The sequence below is a fragment of the Protopterus annectens genome, chromosome 9.part0 (genome assembly GCF_019279795.1).
Source record: "Protopterus annectens isolate FY-2018-M chromosome 9.part0, PAN1.0, whole genome shotgun sequence".
Lineage (NCBI taxonomy): Eukaryota > Metazoa > Chordata > Ceratodontiformes > Protopteridae > Protopterus > Protopterus annectens.
The window spans coordinates 644,299,266-644,319,630 of NC_056743.1; the positions used below are offsets into that span (position 1 = coordinate 644,299,266).

General features: G+C 41.9%; 1 protein-coding gene across 1 annotated transcript in view; it reads left to right on the plus strand.

Moving 5' to 3' along the window:
- CFB (complement factor B) overlaps positions 1 to 20,365 on the plus strand; it is a 2,501,566-nt gene that overhangs the window by 2,253,088 nt on the left and 228,113 nt on the right. The window lies entirely within an intron of this gene.

Consider the following 20,365-nt stretch of genomic DNA (forward strand, 5'->3'; position numbering starts at 1 on the left):
CATAAAGCCCAGCATTTCCAGGACAACAAACAACCTGCCAAAAATGAACTAAGGAGTGCTGCACTGAATGTAGGTTCATTAACAGAAGGCCTCTTGGAAGTGAACAACATGATGGTAAAGAGGAGGCAGGACATCCTGTGTATCCAGGAGACAAGGTGAAAGGGCAGTGCAGCAAAGTCACTTGGCTTGGGATGTAGAATTTACTACTCAGGGGTAGTCAAAGTAGAAATAGTGTTGGAATTATGCTGAGAAAGACTCTTCTTAAGACAGTGCATGATGTCATAAAAATTAGTGGCAAACTCATGGCAGTCATATTCCAGTGCAATCAGTCTCCAGTGTAAAGACAGGGTAGCACTCATAATCTCAGCCTATAACCCACAGCAGAGTTGCGATGGCCAGGAAAGAGTGCATTTAGGCAGGAGGTGCAAGACTTACTAGATAAGTTGGGATGAATGATTACTGTCGATAATGGAGGATCTGAGTGCACATATCACGACAGACTGACAAAACAGAATATGAGGACTGACTGAGTCTGTATTAGTGAGGCAGCAGGAATAAAGAAGATGAGGCCATTCTAGATCTGTATGGCAAATGAAGCGATAATAGCCATCACATGGTACACTACAAAGACAGTCACATGATCACATCGAAAACTGATCAACATGCAACTAGGTGCACTGCCTTCTAGTAAGCCTTGGGGTAGAATCAGAGATTATAAAGTCAACCCCAGTGAAACCGGTAGCCACAAACAGCTGCAATCAGTAGCCAGAGAAGGCTCTAAGTTCAACAGAGACTAAGCTGTGTAACTAGAAGTTAAGAGGAGTGAAAGTACATGAGTTCAAGGAAATATTCAGGGCTATAGCACCTCAGGAAGAAGAGGAAATAATTGGAATTGAAAAAGAATTGTAGCAGCTCAAAACAGCATGTGTTAAGATTACAGAACAGATGTGCAACCAAGCTAGGTATGGAAAGAAATTACATAAGAAAAGGCTGTGGCGGAATGTAGAAGTTCAAGATGTAATCAAAAGAAAGAAGGAGTGTAGGAAGAAATGTGATATAGAAAAGATAGACCAAGCCAAGAAGGCATCATACGTTAGACCATTAAACAAGATAGATTATTCAAATACTAATAATTACCTTATTGTTCACAGGTGTGGCACTAGAAACAATCAGATGCTGTAGTGCACAGCAACAGTCTGACGTTGACAGCAAAATGGCTGTTGATGGTAACATTACTTTCATAGTCATAATACAGCCTCAGGAAAGCAGCCCACAGTGGCAAAGTGTAATGGCAGGACCTCCTCCACCCAAACAAATGACTCCATAATCAGTGATGTGTATTCATTCACACATAGTGCATCATAATGAAATGCCCTTAACAGAAGGAGAAGAATCATTTCATACCTCAGCACTTTTTTCTTGTACACGGGTTGAACCTGTGGAGGAAGACAAAACAATGTCAGAGGTTCCATTACCTACATGTGGAGCATGGTTGCTCACACATAGCTAACACGTCGATCTCTATCCACATACTTAGTGAAGACTTGCCAGACACATAGCTGACAGTGCTAGATGTGGCAGGGAGGGTCCACATGTATGATGGACAGGTAGACAAAACACCATTTGTGTCCAAACAAAATGCTGCAGACATGTAGGCATGCATGTGGAATCATCCAAAGATAAGGCAGTTATAGGTCGTCAGGCTTCCACATCACAGTGTAGGACCTCTGAGTCAAGGTCTAGGTGCCAATGCACTGTTCAGTCAATACCAAGAGCTCCCTCTGTATCTAGTAGAGCTCATCATTGAGACAGTCTGTTGGACCATCCCCATTACTATAAGTAGAGGACATTGCATATGACACATTTTAAAAATGACACAGCTTTACATACTGTAGTACATATCTCTACCAACAACAACACAAGAAATGACAGAAGGCAATACACTATGTAACAAACCACTTGCATTGGAGGTGACAATATTTGCACTTACTTGCATGGTGGAAAGAAAAAAAGGACATCTGTCATATAAGAAAAAAAAAAAACATTTGTCACTGCATTTACCAAATGAAAATATCTTCATTGGCACAATAATACAATTCTTCAGCATGATCACATCTCCTGCCACTTTCTTACCCCTTACACTGCTGATATAACTAATCCTTGTGCCACTGACCAGTAAACACTGTGCAAATGATGACATATATGACCATATGAATTAAACACCTTTATATGTCTGATGCACAGTATCAGTTGACTATGCAATACTCAGCATAGCTCACAGGTAACACTGCATGCCCCAAGTGTTATCTTTGTAACTTTACACTGTCACATAGTGAACATTATGGCCCATAGCTGTGGACTAATGCCACTGCTTTACCTGCACTGCCATATACAATACATATGTCTGCTGACTAGTGTGCCATGCTGCTACCATCAGCTGGCCACCAAGGGATACCGTCAGTGGTGGAACAAGTGACAGAGGGAGCTGTACTGCTACCTTCGGCCACTACTTCTGACAGCTGCGCACCAGACCAACACATATGTTATGCCTATTATGCAAAATGCAACAAGCAATAAGTTTTCTGCATGGAGCTGCAGGGTCATAATAAACAACCCCCCCCCAACTTATCCATGCAGCAGAAATGGGCTTTCATCAGGCCAAACACTTGCTCAATGACTGTCTGTGGCTGAGACAGGGCACTACTTCTCTGCACTTATCCTGTGGGTTACAGACTGATGCCATTAGCCATTGCTCAAGTGGGTAGTCTGTGCCACCTGGAAAACTTAACACGGAGGAGATAAATGAAGATGTGGTAGTCAGTCACAGTTTCACAGATGATTCCAAGGCTATTGGCCCAAGAGCCATTTTAAGCCCTAGACAAGCTTACCTCAAATTTGCAAAATATTGCTGATGTATCAATTCCTCAAGGAATTTTGCAATTTCAAAATAGGTTTGTACACATCAACCATTCACAGGCTGCCCCTGTCAATTAGAGACTCAGGTGCCAAATGGGTATTAGTATGGGAATTTGCTATTTCCAATCCACTTACTCAAAATTATTTTTGGCACCAAAAGACAGGGGACTTCAGGCCCATATTGGACCTCAGTTCATTGAATCAAGTCAAAAGTCCAAATTCAATGGTCACTCTTCAATCCATTCTTCCTTTGCTGGAAAAGATGCATGGATGTGCTCAGTAGATCTCCAGGACGCTTACTATCATATTCCCATAGCTCAAGAGTCCAGGAGACATTTACGCTCGCCTCGGAGCCAGTCATTTTCAATTCCGAGCACTGCCCTTTGGTCTCACCACAGCCCCCAGGGTGTTCACCAAGTGTCTGGCAGTGGTAACTGCTCACCTGAGAAGTCTGGGATTCCAGGTGTTTCCTTATCTAGACGACTGGCTCCTTACAGCCACCTCCGAGCATCTACTACTCCAAGCGCTCAGAGCCACGTTCACCTTGGGCCGTTTCTTGGGGATCACATTCAATTTGCAAAAATCTGTACTACAGCCTTCTCAGCGTATTATTTTCATAGGCGCAGACTTAGACACAAAAAGAATGTGCGCCTTTTTTCCGGCAGCAAGAATTCAGATCTTACAAGATCAAGTCAAATCCTGCCTCCACTTACAAAGAGCCCCGGCCCATCGGATCCTACAACTGTTGGGCTCGATGGCGTCGACCATACTGCTAGTTCCCTTGGCCAGACTTCACATGCGAATTCTACAATGGCTACTGTCGGTTCAATGGTCTTATCAGGAACTTCCCTTGAACCACGTAATCATAATCACGGAAAGTTGCCGTCGAGATCTGCGTTGGTGGCTTCTACAGTCAAATCTCGACCAGGGGCGACCCTTTCTCCCTCAACGCCCCTGCCACTGTGACTACGGACGCCCCAGGTAGGGTGGGGGGTCATTACCTGGACAGGTCGGTCCAAGGCACATGGCAGATCCAGGAAACGATTTGCATATCAATGTCCTGAGATGAGAGCGGTACTATTGGTACTCAAGCCTCCATCACGCCTCCCACAGGGCCCAATTGCTATTCTGTCCGACAACATGTCGGTGGTATGGTACATAAACAAGCAAGGTGGAACCAGGTCTTACCCACTATGCAGAGAAGCCATGAGACTTTGGCACTGGGCGTAGCTACCAACCGCTTTCTAATGGCAACGCATACTGGGGAAGTCCAATGTGATTATGGACAGATTGAGCAGGACCATTCTTTTACCCCATGAGTGGTCCTCAACCAGAGTATAGCTGCGAAAATCTTCAACAGATGGGGTCACCCTTGCTGCGACCTGTTTGCCAGTCCTCTCAATGCGAAATGCAGAGAGTTCTTTACACTGTTTCCTTCTCAGGGACAGATTCCCAGGGACGCTCTGACTCACATTTGGCCCCCCGGTCTTCTACGCCTTCCTCCGCTCCCTCCTACCGAGGGTGATACAGAAGGCCATTTACTTGGAGAGCGAGATGATTTTGATTGCCCCGCACTGGCCTCGTCAAGTTTGGTTCCCTTTCCTACAGAGGCATGCGATAGAAGGTCCATGGTTTCTGGATCCGGTGCCAGACCTGTTGACTCATCAGTCAGGACGGCTCCATCCATCTCTCAGGTCCCTGAAGTTGGCAGCATGGTTACTCCACTTCCATCCTTAGTCCGAGATAATGCTCTCTCGCCGGATGTGGTCCACATACTGTCTTCTTCCCATAAACCTTCCACCATCAAACTTTATTCCAGTAAATGGAAAAGGTTTGCCTTCTGGGCTCAAGAACGAGTATAGATCCTCTCACTGCACCAGTATCGGAGGTTCTGAATTTTCTGGCCTTCCTTTTTCAGTCGGGCTCTTCAGTTGCTACCATTAAGGTTCAACTAGCGGCAATCTCTAATTTTCATGCTTCTTTTGAACCTTCATTGATGTCTCACAAACTTTGTAAGCATGCTCCTTAAAGGGGCTTGGCCCTTAGGCCTCCTTTATCTCATCCTGTTCCTCCTTGGGATTTGAATATGGTTCTTGCTGCCCTAACTGCCCGTCCTTTCGAACCAGCTGCTACTTGTGATTTAAAATTTCTGTCTTGGAAAACGGCCTTTTTAGTAGCCATAACATCTGCTAGGTGAGTTTCAGAACTTCAAGCTCTTTGTTCTGATCCTCCCTATTTGATTTTTCACAAACATAGAGTTTCATTGAAATTGAACCCTGCATTCATTCCAAAGGTGGCCTCCTCTTTCTGTTTGCAACAAACCATAGAACTCCCTGTTTTTGTCCCAGAATTCTCCAATAACGCAGAATATACTTTGCATCAATTGGACGTACATAGACAGTTACGTTTTTATTTGAATAGAACCGCTCAAACGCGAAAATCAAATCAATTGTTTGTTTCTTTTGCAGCGAACAGATTGGGTCAACCAGTATCTAAAGCCTCCATTTCAAAATGGATTAAAGATTGTATCACTTCTGTTTATTCACAGGCCAATAAAGACCTCCCCTTTCCAGTCAAGGCTCATTCTACCAGGGCAATGGCTACTTCGGTAGCTTTTCACTCCAAGTTATCCATAGATGATATTTGTGCGGCAACCTGGACTTCTCCGCACACTTTTATTTCTCATTACAAGTTGGATGTGGTTTTTCGAGGCAGAGCTTCCTTTGGTTCCACAGTTCTCAGGAGTGTGTTCCAATGAGCCACCCGGGATGTAGGTGCTAGGACGCTGTCCCATCTGTCATGAATGTCGAGTAGATAGATCCCATTACATCTTTAAGTTATGTACTTACCATAACTTTGGATGTATGGGATCCATCTCGCCTACATTCATAAGTACCCACCCTCCTTCCCCCTTCCATTTGGATTTAGAGGAGCTGTAGTCACTTTTTTCTTGGTGTTCTTTCTTGAAGAACTTTAGTTGGTTATAGTGACTAATAGTGTTTCTGTGTTTACATGGGTGTATGAAAGCGAACAAACAAGATCTGGGGAAGCAGGTGTAGTGCATCCTGGGATAGGGAGTAGCCCAGCCAATGAGAGACTTCGTGCTAGTATATAAGTTGCCGAGTCGGAGCCGATGGATCGGCTCCGAACCCATCTGTCATGAATGTAGGCGAGATGGATCCCATACATCCAAAGTTATGGTAAGTACATAACTAAAAGTTTTCCCTATGTCTTGTGGGGTTTCTCCCATTTTTCAAAAACATGCTTCCCAGTTGAACCTGAGAGGTATGCCAACTGAGTACGCCCAAAACTGAGTCATAGACAGCAGCACACATACTCTAGGGTGATTGTGTAGACTAACTGCTTTAGGGTGTCAGCTGTGATGTGTAGTTTCCTCTAGATAGAACATGGATTATAGACTGCACAAAATGTCGGGGTATGGGGGGAGAAGAAGCAAAGAAAACTATTAGTCACATTGATTAATGCCACCAAAATTGGTCATGGATATTTGCCGGTGCTTAGTGTGTTGAAGATCTGACCTATGCAGCAGACCCATGCTAACAGAGGGAGGGGTCTGTTTGGCTTTATTGGCCAGTGTGTACCTGCCATAAAGCCCAGCATTTCCAGGACAACAAACAACCTGCCAAAAATGAACTAAGGAGTGCTGCACTGAATGTAGGTTCATTAACAGAAGGCCTCTTGGAAGTGAACAACATGATGGTAAAGAGGAGGCAGGACATCCTGTGTATCCAGGAGACAAGGTGAAAGGGCAGTGCAGCAAAGTCACTTGGCTTGGGATGTAGAATTTACTACTCAGGGGTAGTCAAAGTAGAAATAGTGTTGGAATTATGCTGAGAAAGAGTCTTCTTAAGACAGTGCATGATGTCATAAAAATTAGTGGCAAACTCATGGCAGTCATATTCCAGTGCAATCAGTCTCCAGTGTAAAGACAGGGTAGCACTCATAATCTCAGCCTATAACCCACTGCAGAGTTGCGATGGCCAGGAAAGAGTGCATTTAGGCAGGAGGTGCAAGACTTACTAGATAAGTTGGGATGAATGATTACTGTCGATATTGGAGGATCTGAGTGCACATATCACGACAGACTGACAAAACAGAATATGAGGACTGACTAAGTCTGTATTAGTGAGGCAGCAGGAATAAAGAAGATGAGGCCATTCTAGATCTGTATGGCAAATGGCTTGATAATAGCCAACACATGGTACACTACAAAGACAGTCACATGATCACATCGAAAACTGATCAACATGCAACTAGGTGCACTGCCTTCTAGTAAGCCTTGGGGTAGAATCAGAGATTATAAAGTCAACCCCAGTGAAACCGGTAGCCGCAAACAGCTGCAATCAGTAGCCAGAGAAGGCTCTAAGTTCAACAGAGACTAAGCTGTGCAACTAGAAGTTAAGAGGAGTGAAAGTACATGAGTTCAAGGAAATATTCAGGGCTATAGCACCTCAGGAAGAAGAGGAAATAATTGGAATTGAAAAAGAATTGTAGCAGCTCAAAACAGCATGTGTTAAGATTACAGAACAGATGTGCAACCAAGCTAGGTATGGAAAGAAATTACATAAGAAAAGGCTGTGGTGGAATGTAGAAGTTCAAGATGTAATCAAAAGAAAGAAGGAGTGTAGGAAGAAATGTGATATAGAAAAGATAGACCAAGCCAAGAAGGCATCATACGTTAGACCATTAAACAAGATAGATTATTCAAATACTAATAATTACCTTATTGTTCACAGGTGTGGCACTAGAAACAATCAGATGCTGTAGTGCACAGCAACAGTCTGACGTTGACAGCAAAATGGCTGTTGATGGTAACATTACTTTCATAGTCATAATACAGCCTCAGGAAAGCAGCCCACAGTGGCAAAGTGTAATGGCAGGACCTCCTCCACCCAAACAAATGACTCCATAATCAGTGATGTATATTCATTCACACATAGTGCATCATAATGAAATGCCCTTAACAGAAGGAGAAGAATCATTTCATACCTCAGCACTTTTTTCTTGTACACGGGTTGAACCTGTGGAGGAAGACAAAACAATGTCAGAGGTTCCATTACCTACATGTGGAGCATGGTTGCTCACATGGCTAACACGTCGATCTCTATCCACATACTTAGTGAAGACTTGCCAGACACACATAGCTGACAGTGCTAGATGTGGCAAAGGGAGGGTCCACATGTATGATGGACAGGTAGACAAAACACCATTTGTGTCCAAACAAAATGCTGCAGACATGTAGGCATGCATGTGGAATCATCCAAAGATAAGGCAGTTATAGGTCGTCAGGCTTCCACATCACAGTGTAGGACCTCTGAGTCAAGGTCTAGGTGCCAATGCACTGTTCAGTCAATACCAAGAGCTCCCGCTGTATCTAGTAGAGCTCATCATTGAGACAGTCTGTTGGACCATCCCCATTACTATAAGTAGAGGACATTGCATATGACACATTTTAAAAATGACACAGCTTTACATACTGTAGTACATATCTCTACCAACAACAACACAAGAAATGACAGAAGGCAATACACTATGTAACAAACCACTTGCATTGGAGGTGACAATATTTGCACTTACTTGCATGGTGGAAAGAAAAAAAGGACATCTGTCATATAAGAAAAAAAAAAACATTTGTCACTGCATTTACCAAATGAAAATATCTTCATTGGCACAATAATACAATTCTTCAGCATGATCACATCTCCTGCAACTTTCTTACCCCTTACACTGCTGATATAACTAATCCTTGTGCCACTGACCAGTAAACACTGTGCAAATGATGACATATATGACCATATGAATTAAACACCTTTATATGTCTGATGCACAGTATCAGTTGACTATGCAATACTCAGCATAGCTCACAGGTAACACTGCATGCCCCAAGTGTTATCTTTGTAACTTTACACTGTCACATAGTGAACATTATGGCCCATAGCTGTGGACTAATGCCACTGCTTTACCTGCACTGCCATATACAATACATATGTCTGCTGACTAGTGTGCCATGCTGCTACCATCAGCTGGCCACCAAGGGATACCGTCAGTGGTGGAACAAGTGACAGAGGGAGCTGTACTGCTACCTTCGGCCACTACGTCTGACAGCTGCGCACCAGGCCAACACATATGTTATGTCTATTATGCAAAATGCAACAAGCAATAAGTTTTCTGCATGGAGCTGCAGGGTCATAATAAACAACCCCCCCCCAACTTATCCATGCAGCAGAAATGGGCTTTCATCAGGCCAAACACTTGCTCAATGACTGTCTGTGGCTGAGACAGGGCACTACTTCTCTGCACTTATCCTGTGGGTTACAGACTGATGCCATTAGCCATTGCTCAAGTGGGTAGTCTGTGCCACCTGGAAAACTTAACACGGAGGAGATAAATGAAGATGTGGTAGTCAGTCACAGTTTCACAGATGATTCCAAGGCTATTGGCCCAAGAGCCATTTTAAGCCTAGACAAGCTTACCTCAAATTTACCAAAATATTGCTGATGTATCAATTCCTCAAGGAATTTTGCAATTTCAAAATAGGTTTGTACACATCAACCATTCACAGGCTGCCCCTGTCAATTAGAGACTCAGGTGCCAAATCGTGTGTAAATTTGCTATTTCCAATCCACTGGTCCAAGTTACATTTGAGTATGGTTAGGGATGAGCTTTGCTTCACATGGATGAGAACCTCACGCAAACCTTAGTCACTACATAATCAGCTATGGGGAATAAATTTGTTTAGTACACACTTGCTAACTAGGTGACTGTGCAGAATCGTACCTTGCAGGAAGTGGTGGTACACTGAACTTGTGTGCAATATGTGGGATTCATGGCTGCTGCCAGGATGCTGGGCAAATAACAGTGGTGATAACTGCTATGCACATTATACACACTACTTGCAGATGATGGAATAATAATCACTTACTTACCGAACCAGTGCCTTTAGATCAAAAGGGCAGAGGCTTTTATTACAGAATGCTTCTGGTACCAAAGAAAGACATTTCTTTGGATATCAGTCCTTAAGCTTTCCTTTCTAAATCTGTATGTGAAAGTATAAAAATTCAAAATGCTTAACCCTTCAGCATCTTTTACCTGTCACCCTCCAAGGGAGTTTTATGGTAACATTTGATCTAAACAATGCTTATCACCACATTCCCCTGGCCACAAGCTTCAGGAAATTTCTCAGATTCTCTGTCTCTGGGTCACCTTATCACTTCTCTGCATTACCCTTTGGGTTACTTATAGCTGCCAGGGTCTTTACAAAGTGTGTACCTCCAGCCATATCTCACTGCTGATTGTGTGGCATTCACATATTTCCTCATTTAGAAAACTCATCTCTTTGCAGTCTTTTCCCAGATGTCAGGAGTCCTTAGAATGTGTTTTGTCTGTTCTGACCAATCTGGGTTTCCAGACAAATGTTCAGAAATCCTCCTTGACCCAGTCGCACTGGATTGATTTCTGTGTTGTCTTCTAGACATATCTCAGCTAAAAAAAATTTTTGACATGAGAAGATGGATTTTGTATCTGAAAACTTTCTTGAGTTCCTCTAGTCAGTCTTCGACTTCTGCAAGAAAATTTCTCAGGATCCTAGGTTTCATGGCTTCTATGATTCTCATGATTCCTCTTGCAAGGCTACATATCAGAAAAATTATATGGTTTCCAAAAAGCACTTGGATCTGTCATTGGCATCTGCTGGAATTTCATATTCCAATTGTGGGTTTTGTCGAAAAGGAGCTGCACTGGTGGAGACATAAGATAAAAACAAATCCAGATCTCCTCATTCCTGTCCACATCCAAAACCGATATGTAACCACAGACACCTCAGATTTTGCTTGTGCGCAGTTTACATGTGGTTTAAGGTACAAGGCCTATATAATTCTACAGACATACCAAAGAACATATAAATATCAAATAGATCTTGGCTGTGATCCATGCCTTGAATTCTCTTCATCACTTGTGGTCCCTAGAACCTCCATAGGTAATTACAGACAGCACCACTGTTATGTGTTGCATAAACAGAGGCCACAAGATCTTACTGTCTGTGAAGGTTGGCTGTGTTGGCTTCGGAGTTAGCTCTATAGCATTCTTTAACTCTCCAAGCATTTTTCCTACCAACAGAGTAAAAGGTAGTGGTAGTCAAGCTGAGCAAGACCAGGACAGACCCTCACAAATGGAAACTGAATGAAGCAATCTGTCAGGAATTCATACAGTTGTGAGGAACATCTCAAATAGATCTGTTTGCCTCCTTTCAAAACAGACAACTAAACAAGTTCTGCTCTAGGTTTCCTTGCAAGTAAGCCTGGAAAAATATGCATTTTCATTCCTGTGCTCGGTAATCTCCTTTTCTAACTTTCCACTGATATCCAGGGTAATTCTGAAGATACAGAAAGACTATCCAAAAATAATTGTGGTTCCCTTTTGGCTGAGGCAACAGTGTTTATATCTTATGGAATTATGGAATGTGCCAAGGACAATTATCATGTTTCCTCACAGACTGGACCTACTCACATAAGACAAGGGGTGTTTGATACACCTGAACCTCAAACAACTTCAACAAACTGCCTGGATGATGCAATTATGATATCATTTAGGCATCTGTCATGAGAATCTGCATCAGGTAATAAAGGAGGCAAGAAAACCTGCTGCTAGGAGATCATTAGCAAGTGGAAAAGATTTTCTCATTGGTGCCTAACCAGTAAGCAGAGCCTTATCAGGGATTATGTGCAACTGGTTCTTAAATATTTGTGTGACTTAGTACCCTCTGATCTCTTTTATTCCTTTATCAAGGTACATCTTGTGGCTGTTTCAGCATGTCAGCCAATGTCACCTCCTCTTTTTTCTGTTTTCAATAAAACAGTTTCTAAAGGGAGTTTTACACCTGAGACCCGCACGTAAGCAGGTCACTCCTCCTTGGAATCTTAACTTTGTGCTGGAAGAGTTAACTATGTCCTAATTTCACCCTGAACATCAAGCCAATTTAAGGTCCATTTCTTTGAAAACTGTATATCTGATGTTATTTTCATCTATTCCTCAACTGACGGGTCTCGAATACGACTTTGGATCCAGCTCAGCTGCTTCACTAGATTCACAGATCCAATTTCCAAGCTACTCCCTTATTGATAATGCCCCACCAACCTAATGTATCTTGTTTGCCACCATATTGCTCAGACGAGGATCTCCTTCTCTTGAGACTTAGGTGATTTTTTTCAGTATTCTACAAGTGTTAGTTTGGTCTAATTGTACTAAATTATATATTTATATCTCTTTTTCACTCTCTTCTCCCTTATTTCTGTAAGTTCTTGAGTTCTGCCCATCAGGCGGTACTTTTCTTCTTTTCTTCCTTATCTATTTGCTGTTGGGTACTCATTTATCTTTCTTTCCTCTATTTTTACCATTTATGGGGTATTTGTACTTACCATTGTTTGTATTTGTTTACTATTTTTCCCTTAAAAAAACCTCTGTTGCCATTCTTTATTCCCTTCCATCCCTTTGCAATGGCTGGTAAGATGACCAAATTTAAAAAATGCATTTCCTGTGGCCATAAGATTCCCATTTTAGATGCCCACAGGGAATGTGTGTAATGTCTGTGTGTGGCCCATTTAGACACGGACTGTTCTATTTATGCTGGCTTTAATTCCATGGCCCTTAGTGACGGGAAAAATAAGCTGGTTCTTAAAGGTCTTCTTCCTTCTTCCTTTTCCTATTCCTTTCTAGCCAATGGGGATCAAACCTACTCAAAGAAGTCTGAAAAGGGGAAGACTGATTCAACTCCCAAGGATAAAGACTCTATGAAAAGGTCACCGGACTATTCTACTACATTGTCTCTGTCTTCCAAGCCACCTGCCATGATTTCCAAAAAATCAGATCTGACACCTTCGGATCTGACTGCTTCAAAGCCAAGGTCACCTCAGATCCGATCGCCTAGGTTTTCGCCAGAGCTAATCTTCCCTCAGATCCACTCTCCTTTTCTTCAGGAAATACCTAGGAGACATTCCAGGCCATCAACCAGCTCCTCCCTTAGGTCCTCCAGTAGCTGGTCTGAAGCAGAAGTGTATAGGATGGTGAGAAATTTTCTCATGCTCAGATCCAGATGGGGTAATCCCGGCTTAATTTCCCATTGGACTAGTAAGCCATCCTCTGAACTGATAATTAAATCTCCTCTGATCTGACCCCCTGGTTTCAGAGCCCTCGGATCCAAGAACCCTTAGGATGTCCTCGTCGGATCTGAAAATGGGTGGTTCTTCGACCCTGACAGTGTTCCAGAGTCACCCGGCTCCAATATTTTCAGAGCAGGAGGACTCTCAGAGCCAAAGTGTTGTTGCTGGCTCCAGGGGCTTGGAATCAGCTTTGAAGTTTTCAGAGTTGTCTTTGCCCCTAGGGACTTTGGCATTGGATAGCTGGGCTCTGACTCCTTCTTCAAGGTGGGGTTTAGGGGGAAGTTCAGAGTTTCTTGGTGCAGGTGTTTTTGGCTACAGTGCTGAGGACTTCTGTTTCTCCTTGACCCTTCACCTTTGAGATAGTCTACCTAAAGGTAGGACACCTTTACCCCCCCCCCTTGGATCCTGCATATATTCCACCATTGAGTTTAAGTCCTGAGCCTCTCACCTGTATTCCACTGAGACAGCCTTCCCAATCAAGCCTCCAGTCAGTTCCTAGGTACTTCCTGCCAATTCTGATACCTCATCAGACCATCCCACTGATGAGGTCCCTAGGAAGATGATATGTAAGAGGAGTCACCTGGATTTCCTTCAGGAATCTTTTACTGAAGACACTGATTTTGATGAAGGGGAAGGGTCCCCCAGATATCCACCTGAGGATATTTCCTTCAGAGAAATAATAGACATTTTAAAGCAAAAAGGTAGAAAAATGTGGTTTCATAAATACCAATGTCCTTTCCTAGATTCACAAGGAAATGGTTCTCTCAAAGGCGTGGGGGGGGGGCTTGTAATGGAAGATGTAGCCCTTGTGGTAGAGGTGGCTGGTAAAACCAGGGTTCCAGGGATTCCTTCTCGGATAAACCCTATCAGCACTCCCGAAAGTTTGCCCAACTGTTTTTCTCGGAGGCAGTTGGGGAGTGCTTGTCTCTTCACCTAGAAGCTTGGGCTTCCATCACAACAGATTCCTGGGTGCAGATAATCATATCCAGGGATATTGCATACCATTTTCTCAAATTCTCCCCATAAAAATGAGGAGGGTCCCTGATGTTCCACCCAATGAGAGGGACGCAACAGCTGTAGAAAAAAAGAGTCATCTAAAAGGTCCGCCAGACCAGATGGGATCTGGTATTTACTCAAGGTTTTTTTTTTAGGAACAAAGAAAACAGGGACTTGAGACCCATTCTGGACCTCAGCAACCTAAATCAATATGCCAGAAACTCAATGTTTTGGATGGTCATGGTTCAGTCCATTCTGCCACTGTTATGAAAGGACAATTGGATGTGCTCAAGAGATCTTCAGGATGTGTACTATCACATGAAAATAAGCAGGCACTTCAGAAGATATATTCCCTTCTGGCTGGGAGACAGTCATTACTAATTCAGAGCACTGCCCTTTGGTCTCACCACAGCCCCCCCTAGGGTGTTTACCAAATGTATGGCAGTGGTAGAAGCTCACCTAAGACTGCTGGGATTCCATGTGTTTCCATAATGACATGACTGGATCCTGACTGCTCCAACATGGCATCTACTTCTACAAGCAAGGGACTACTTGCTCCAGTTGTGCCATCATCTGAGCATCGCAGTCAACTACAGGAAATTGCATCTCATTCCTACACAAAACCTGGAGTTCATAGGTGCTTGTCCAGACATTATCAATCAGATAGCATCTCTACGTCCAACAAGAGTAAAAACTCTCAGATGCCAGATAAAGGAAGTGATCTTACATTCCTGTTCACTAACAGGACTGGTTTTGCAGGCCTTAGGGTCGATGGGAGCACGATAACTCTAGTCCCACTGGCCAGATATATGCGAATTCTACAGTTGACCGTATCAGTTTAGTGGTTTGTTCTTCAAAAGCCCTTATGCACCCCAGTCAGGATTACACAAATTTGCAAGGAACATCTAATGTGGTGGAGCCATTTGAAAGAAATTTCTCAGGGCCGCCCTTTCTTTTTACCTCTCCCAGTGGCCACAGTGACCATGGACACCTCCCATCTGGTGTGTGTGTGTGTGTGTGTGTGTGTGTGTGTGTGTGTGTGTGTGTGTGTGGGGTCATTTCTTGAGAAGGACAGTCCAAGACACATAGTTCCCTCAAGAGGCCAGTTCACATATCAGTGTCCTGGAGATGAGAGCTGTCCTTCTAACACTGCAAGCCTTCCGAGATGTTCTCCCATCTGGAAAATTTTCAGTTCAATCAGATAATATGTCTTTGTCAAGAGGCAATGAGAGTGTGGCAATGTGTGATCTCTTCCAGATGTTTTCTCATTGCAATGCATGTACAAAGGAAATCCACTGTGTGCTGACAGACTAAGCAGGTCCATTCTGATGCCTCATGAGTGGTCTCTCAATGTCAAAGTAGAGGAAAGGATTTTCTGTCGACGGAGCCAATCATGTTGTGATCTATTTGCTTCCTCCTCAACAACAAGTGCAACAGGTTCTTCACCCTGATCCCTCCTCTGGGGAGTCACTGAGAGATGCTGTAGTCCACAATTGGTCAACCAGCCTCCTCTACTCATCCCCCATTAGCTCTACTCCCCAAGTTTTTTGCAGAAAGCCTACCAATTAAAGAGCTCAGTAAGTTTCACTGCACGTTTTTGGCATCATCAAATCTTGTTTCCCTTTCTGTGGCCTCATTTTCTGTATTTGCCCTGGATACTGGACCCCCAGTCCAGATCTCTTGTCTCATCCTAAGGGGATAGTTCATCCAGATATATTTGGCCTCAAGCTGTCCAAAATATTAGTTAGTCTTCTCAAAAGTCTTCCACTAGGAGGGTTTACAGAAGTGAATGGAGAAGATTTTCTATTTAGGCCCTACAAAGAGATTTGGATTCCTTTTCTGGCCCAGCTTCCACAGTTCTAGGTTTTTTAGCGTCCCTCTTCCAAAAGGGTGATAGTTTTTCTGCTATCAGAGTCCAGCTGACTGCTATTTCTAATTTTCATTCCAGTGAATATAACACTCCTTTGGCTTCTTCTAAATTGTACAAAACCTTTCTGAAAGGCACCGTTTTACTTGGGCCAACAGTCAAGAATCCTGTTCCTCCTTGGGACTTGTCTGTTTTATTTCAAAGTTTGACTCAAGGTCCATTTGAACCTTCCACCAAATCAGACCTACATTTTTTGTCCTGGAAGACCTTTTTCTTAGTTGCTATTACATCAGCTAGATGAGTATCTAAGCTCTAGTCTGTTTCGTCCAAGCCTCCATAGCTGGTCTTTCATAAGGACAGGGTTTCTTTCTGTACCAATCCATCTTTTGTTTTCCTAAAGTGGCTTCTGAGTTTAACATCAATCAGGTCATCAACCTTGCGGATTTCTTCCCAAAGTTTTCCAATAAGGGTGAATAAATGCTGTGTCTCTTGGACGTACACAGGAAACTTCCAATTTATCTTTATTGAACAACAGATTTCAGAAAATCTGACCAATTGTTTGTGTCCTTTTCTCATAACAAATATGGCATGGCAGTTTCCAAAGTAACTTTAGCCAAATGATTGACTGATTGCATACCCCTTATCTATAATCAAAGAAGTTTGTCTTTGCCTAAGCCACCAAGAGAACATTCAGCAAGGTCTATGGTGACCTCTTCAGCCTTTTGGTCAAGAGCTTTCACAGATGACATCTGTGTTGAGGCTTGGTCCAGTGTTAATACCTTTATTGCTCAATACAAGTTGGACTTGATTTCTAGGAACAGAGCTGCCTTTAGCTCTGGGGAACTCCGAAATATCCTTCCATGAGGACCACCCAAGGTTCATCTAGCTCGGGACTCTGTCTTGTCAGTTGAGAAGTGAAAGAAAATGACAACATCAGATAGAAAAGTTATGTACTCACAATAACAATGGCTATGTGTTGTCCATTTTCATTCTTCCTCAGCTACCCATCCACCTAACCCCCTTCCATTTCTTCCTTGAGGACACCTAAGGGATTTTTCTTGGGAACTGTTTGTTCCTTGTTTATCTTCCAGTTTTATCTCTGATGATTCTTTATTCTGTATAGAATAAACTATTGTTTACGGGGCCAGCAAACTCGATCTGAGGTATGTTAGGTTGGTGGGACATTGTGGGTAAGGGAGAAGCATTGGATCCATGAATCTGGTAAAGCACCCGAGCCAAAACCAAGGTCGGATCTGAGACCCATCAATTGAGGAGGAATGAAAATGGACAGCGCAGATCCATTGTTATGGTGAGTACATAACTTTTGTTTTGCATTGCTCTGACAAGTGCATATGACTTACAAGCCCTCATGGTAGATGAGCCCTATCTGATTTTTCATAGGGATAGGGTCTCATTAAGAAGAAATCCCTCATTCATGCCCAAAGTTGTTTCAGAGTTTATTTTGAATCAAGCCATCAATCTGCCAGTCTTCTATCCAGATCCTAAGAAACAATGAAAAAGGATTCTACATATTCTGGAAGCACATAGGTAGCTCAAATACTATCTTGACAGAATTAAGTACTTTAGTAAAGCAAATTAGCTAAGTAATTTCTCACAAAGGGACAAAGAAAGGACAACCCATGTCAAAACAGAGTATTTCAAGATGGTTGTCCTCAGCTATTGCCTTTTGTTATACTTACCATGATAAATTATTCCAGACAGTATCAAGGTACATTCTATTAGAGGCTTGGATTCTTCAATGGCATATTGGGAAGGGATGGACTCTAGAAGTATTCTAAAAGCAGCTACATGGTCCTCTGTACAAATTTTTACAAAGCATTACAAACTGGAGTTCTTTTCTAGGTCCAGGAATGGCTTTGCTGCGACCATTCTGCAGGGGCTTCTGGATCCATATCCTTCCTCCTCCCAGGTTGGATAGGCTTGTATAATCAACCCATAAAGCCTAAAAGCTACCTCAGCAATGAGAATGCTGAACATAGTCTAGTTGTGTAAGTTGCTCTTACCCCTAACAGCAGATGTTTGAATTCCTCACTGCTGCAGTCACTGCACCCTTCTTCCATTCCACTTCTAGTGTATGTAGTTAATGGTTGTGATATAAACCTTTTTGATAGCATTATATAATTTTGAATTTCAGGGTGAGTACACTTCTTCTATCCTTATGGAAAAGAAGTCCTGAAGAAATCTTCACTTTGACTGCTGACTTCCCCCTACAGGGCTGACCAGTCAGTAATCAGAGTAAAGGTGTGGGAAGGAGCCACATATCTTTGAAGCTGGCCGATTGTTGTGTCATGGGCAGGGCACAACCCATATAGCCTAAAGCCTACTACAGTAGTGAAAAATTCTAACATCTACCATTAAGGGTAAGTGCAACTTACACAGCTATACTTTATATGGAGAGAAAGAGAGGAAGACAATTTCCACACACACACGTATGTAAAAAAAATATAAACATGTACACAAAACCAAAAATAACAACAACAGGAAAACCAGCAGACAAAAGTTACTGGTGATTTTTGGCGTTCTAAAAATCCATAAAGACCCCCCATTAAGACCTACAGTGGATAGAAGAAATTCTATAACATATGCTAGCACGAAAGTGGTAGATGGTATTTTGAAAAGGTTTTTAACATCTGAACATCATATTTTAGGTATTCTTGGACATTTTTGCAAAATGTTAATAATCTGAAATTTAATGAAGATTATAATTTTTTAACAGTCGATGTTAAGGAACTTTATACTTCCAACCTGCATACTATAGGAATTGAATAGGTTTCCTCCTTACTAAGACAGAAGGGGGTGACTCCATCAGATATTTCTTTGGTGGAAGAATTATTAGATATTATTCTCACTAATAATTTCATTGTTTTTAAGGGGATTATTATTTAAAAAAAGTAGTGTTGCAATGGGGTCCCCTTGTGGGGCTAGCTTCGCCAACTTAGTGATGGCATTTTGGGAACATGAGTTCTTATTTAAGAACATGTATGTTTGGAATCAAATTTTTTTTTTTACCTGTTATTTAGACAATATTTTTATTATATTAAAAGGTGATAAGAAGACAGCCTTAGATTTATTACACTATTTTAATAGTACTACCGATTTTCTTGAATTTACTTTTAGTTTCCACTCAGATATGATTTCTTATTTGGATGTGGAACTAATGAAACATTGAATAAATGCCAGGTATTTAGCTACGATTTTTAGAAAGAGTACTTATTCAAATGCTTTTTGACGTTTTTCAAGTGCTCACCCATTTTACCAAAAACGCTTGGTAGTGAAGGGCCAACTAGTCCACGCGGCTAAGATGATATCCCTTGATGATGAGTTCACTATAGAGTGTAGCAACTTAAGAAACATGTTCCATAGACATGGTTATCAAAGCCCTTTACTAGATGAATTAATAAGAGACATTAACCATAAAAGAAACAGAGGTTATTATAAACCCATTTTGAGTAACAAAAATTTTGTTAATGTTAATATGGATGCTCCTACCAAACTGGGAGATAGGGAAATTAATGTGAATAATTTCAGTTTAAGATTTATTACACCTTTTAGTCTGGATTCTGTGAGTTTGAGACAAATTGTTTCCAGAAACTGGTGCTTGCTCACAGAGAATGTGAGTATTAGAGAGAAGGTGGGTGAACAACCTAAATTTATTTTCAAGAGAAGAGCGAACTTTAAATGTATTTTGGAGAGTAAGGGTACAGTTGGTCCTAAGCACCCTGACATGTTTAAATGTGAATCATGTTCTTATTGTAAATACAAGGAGATAGGTAGGACCTTCACTTTATAAAATATTAAGTTTAGTACAACTAAGATATTTAATTGCAACTCTAAAATGGTTGTTTACTTAGCTAATGCCAAGGATGTGCTGGTTTCTATGTCAGAAAGACCGAACGGAAATTTAAGGAACGTGTTTATGAACAAATTTATACTATCAATTGAGGTAAACTTGAAAATGCTTTGGCTCGACATATTTCTTTTTAATTGAATGATTCTTTTAAGTTTTGTGTGATAGACCAGGTTGAATATGATGAAAAGGGGTGGTCCCTGGAGTCTAAAGTTGGATAGGTTGGAACTTTTATGGCAAGTTCGTTTAAATGTATAATTTCCCTGGTCTTAATGATTTATGTTCTATCCACTGTTTATTGAAACTAAAAAGTTAGGTTAGGTAAGAATTGGCACTTTTTACTTATTCTAATATATTTTTGTGAATTAATTAATACTAAGTATTTTGGAAGTATTTCTTTGCTTTTATACTTAGAAAGGGAGGGTATTTTTTATGTAGTGAAGTGTGTCATGTGGCCTAGATGGAGGGATATTTAAATCTGGATTTATTGGATATTAACTTGTCTGAAGAAGGTCAAGTAACATATTGAATGATAAGTGCTTA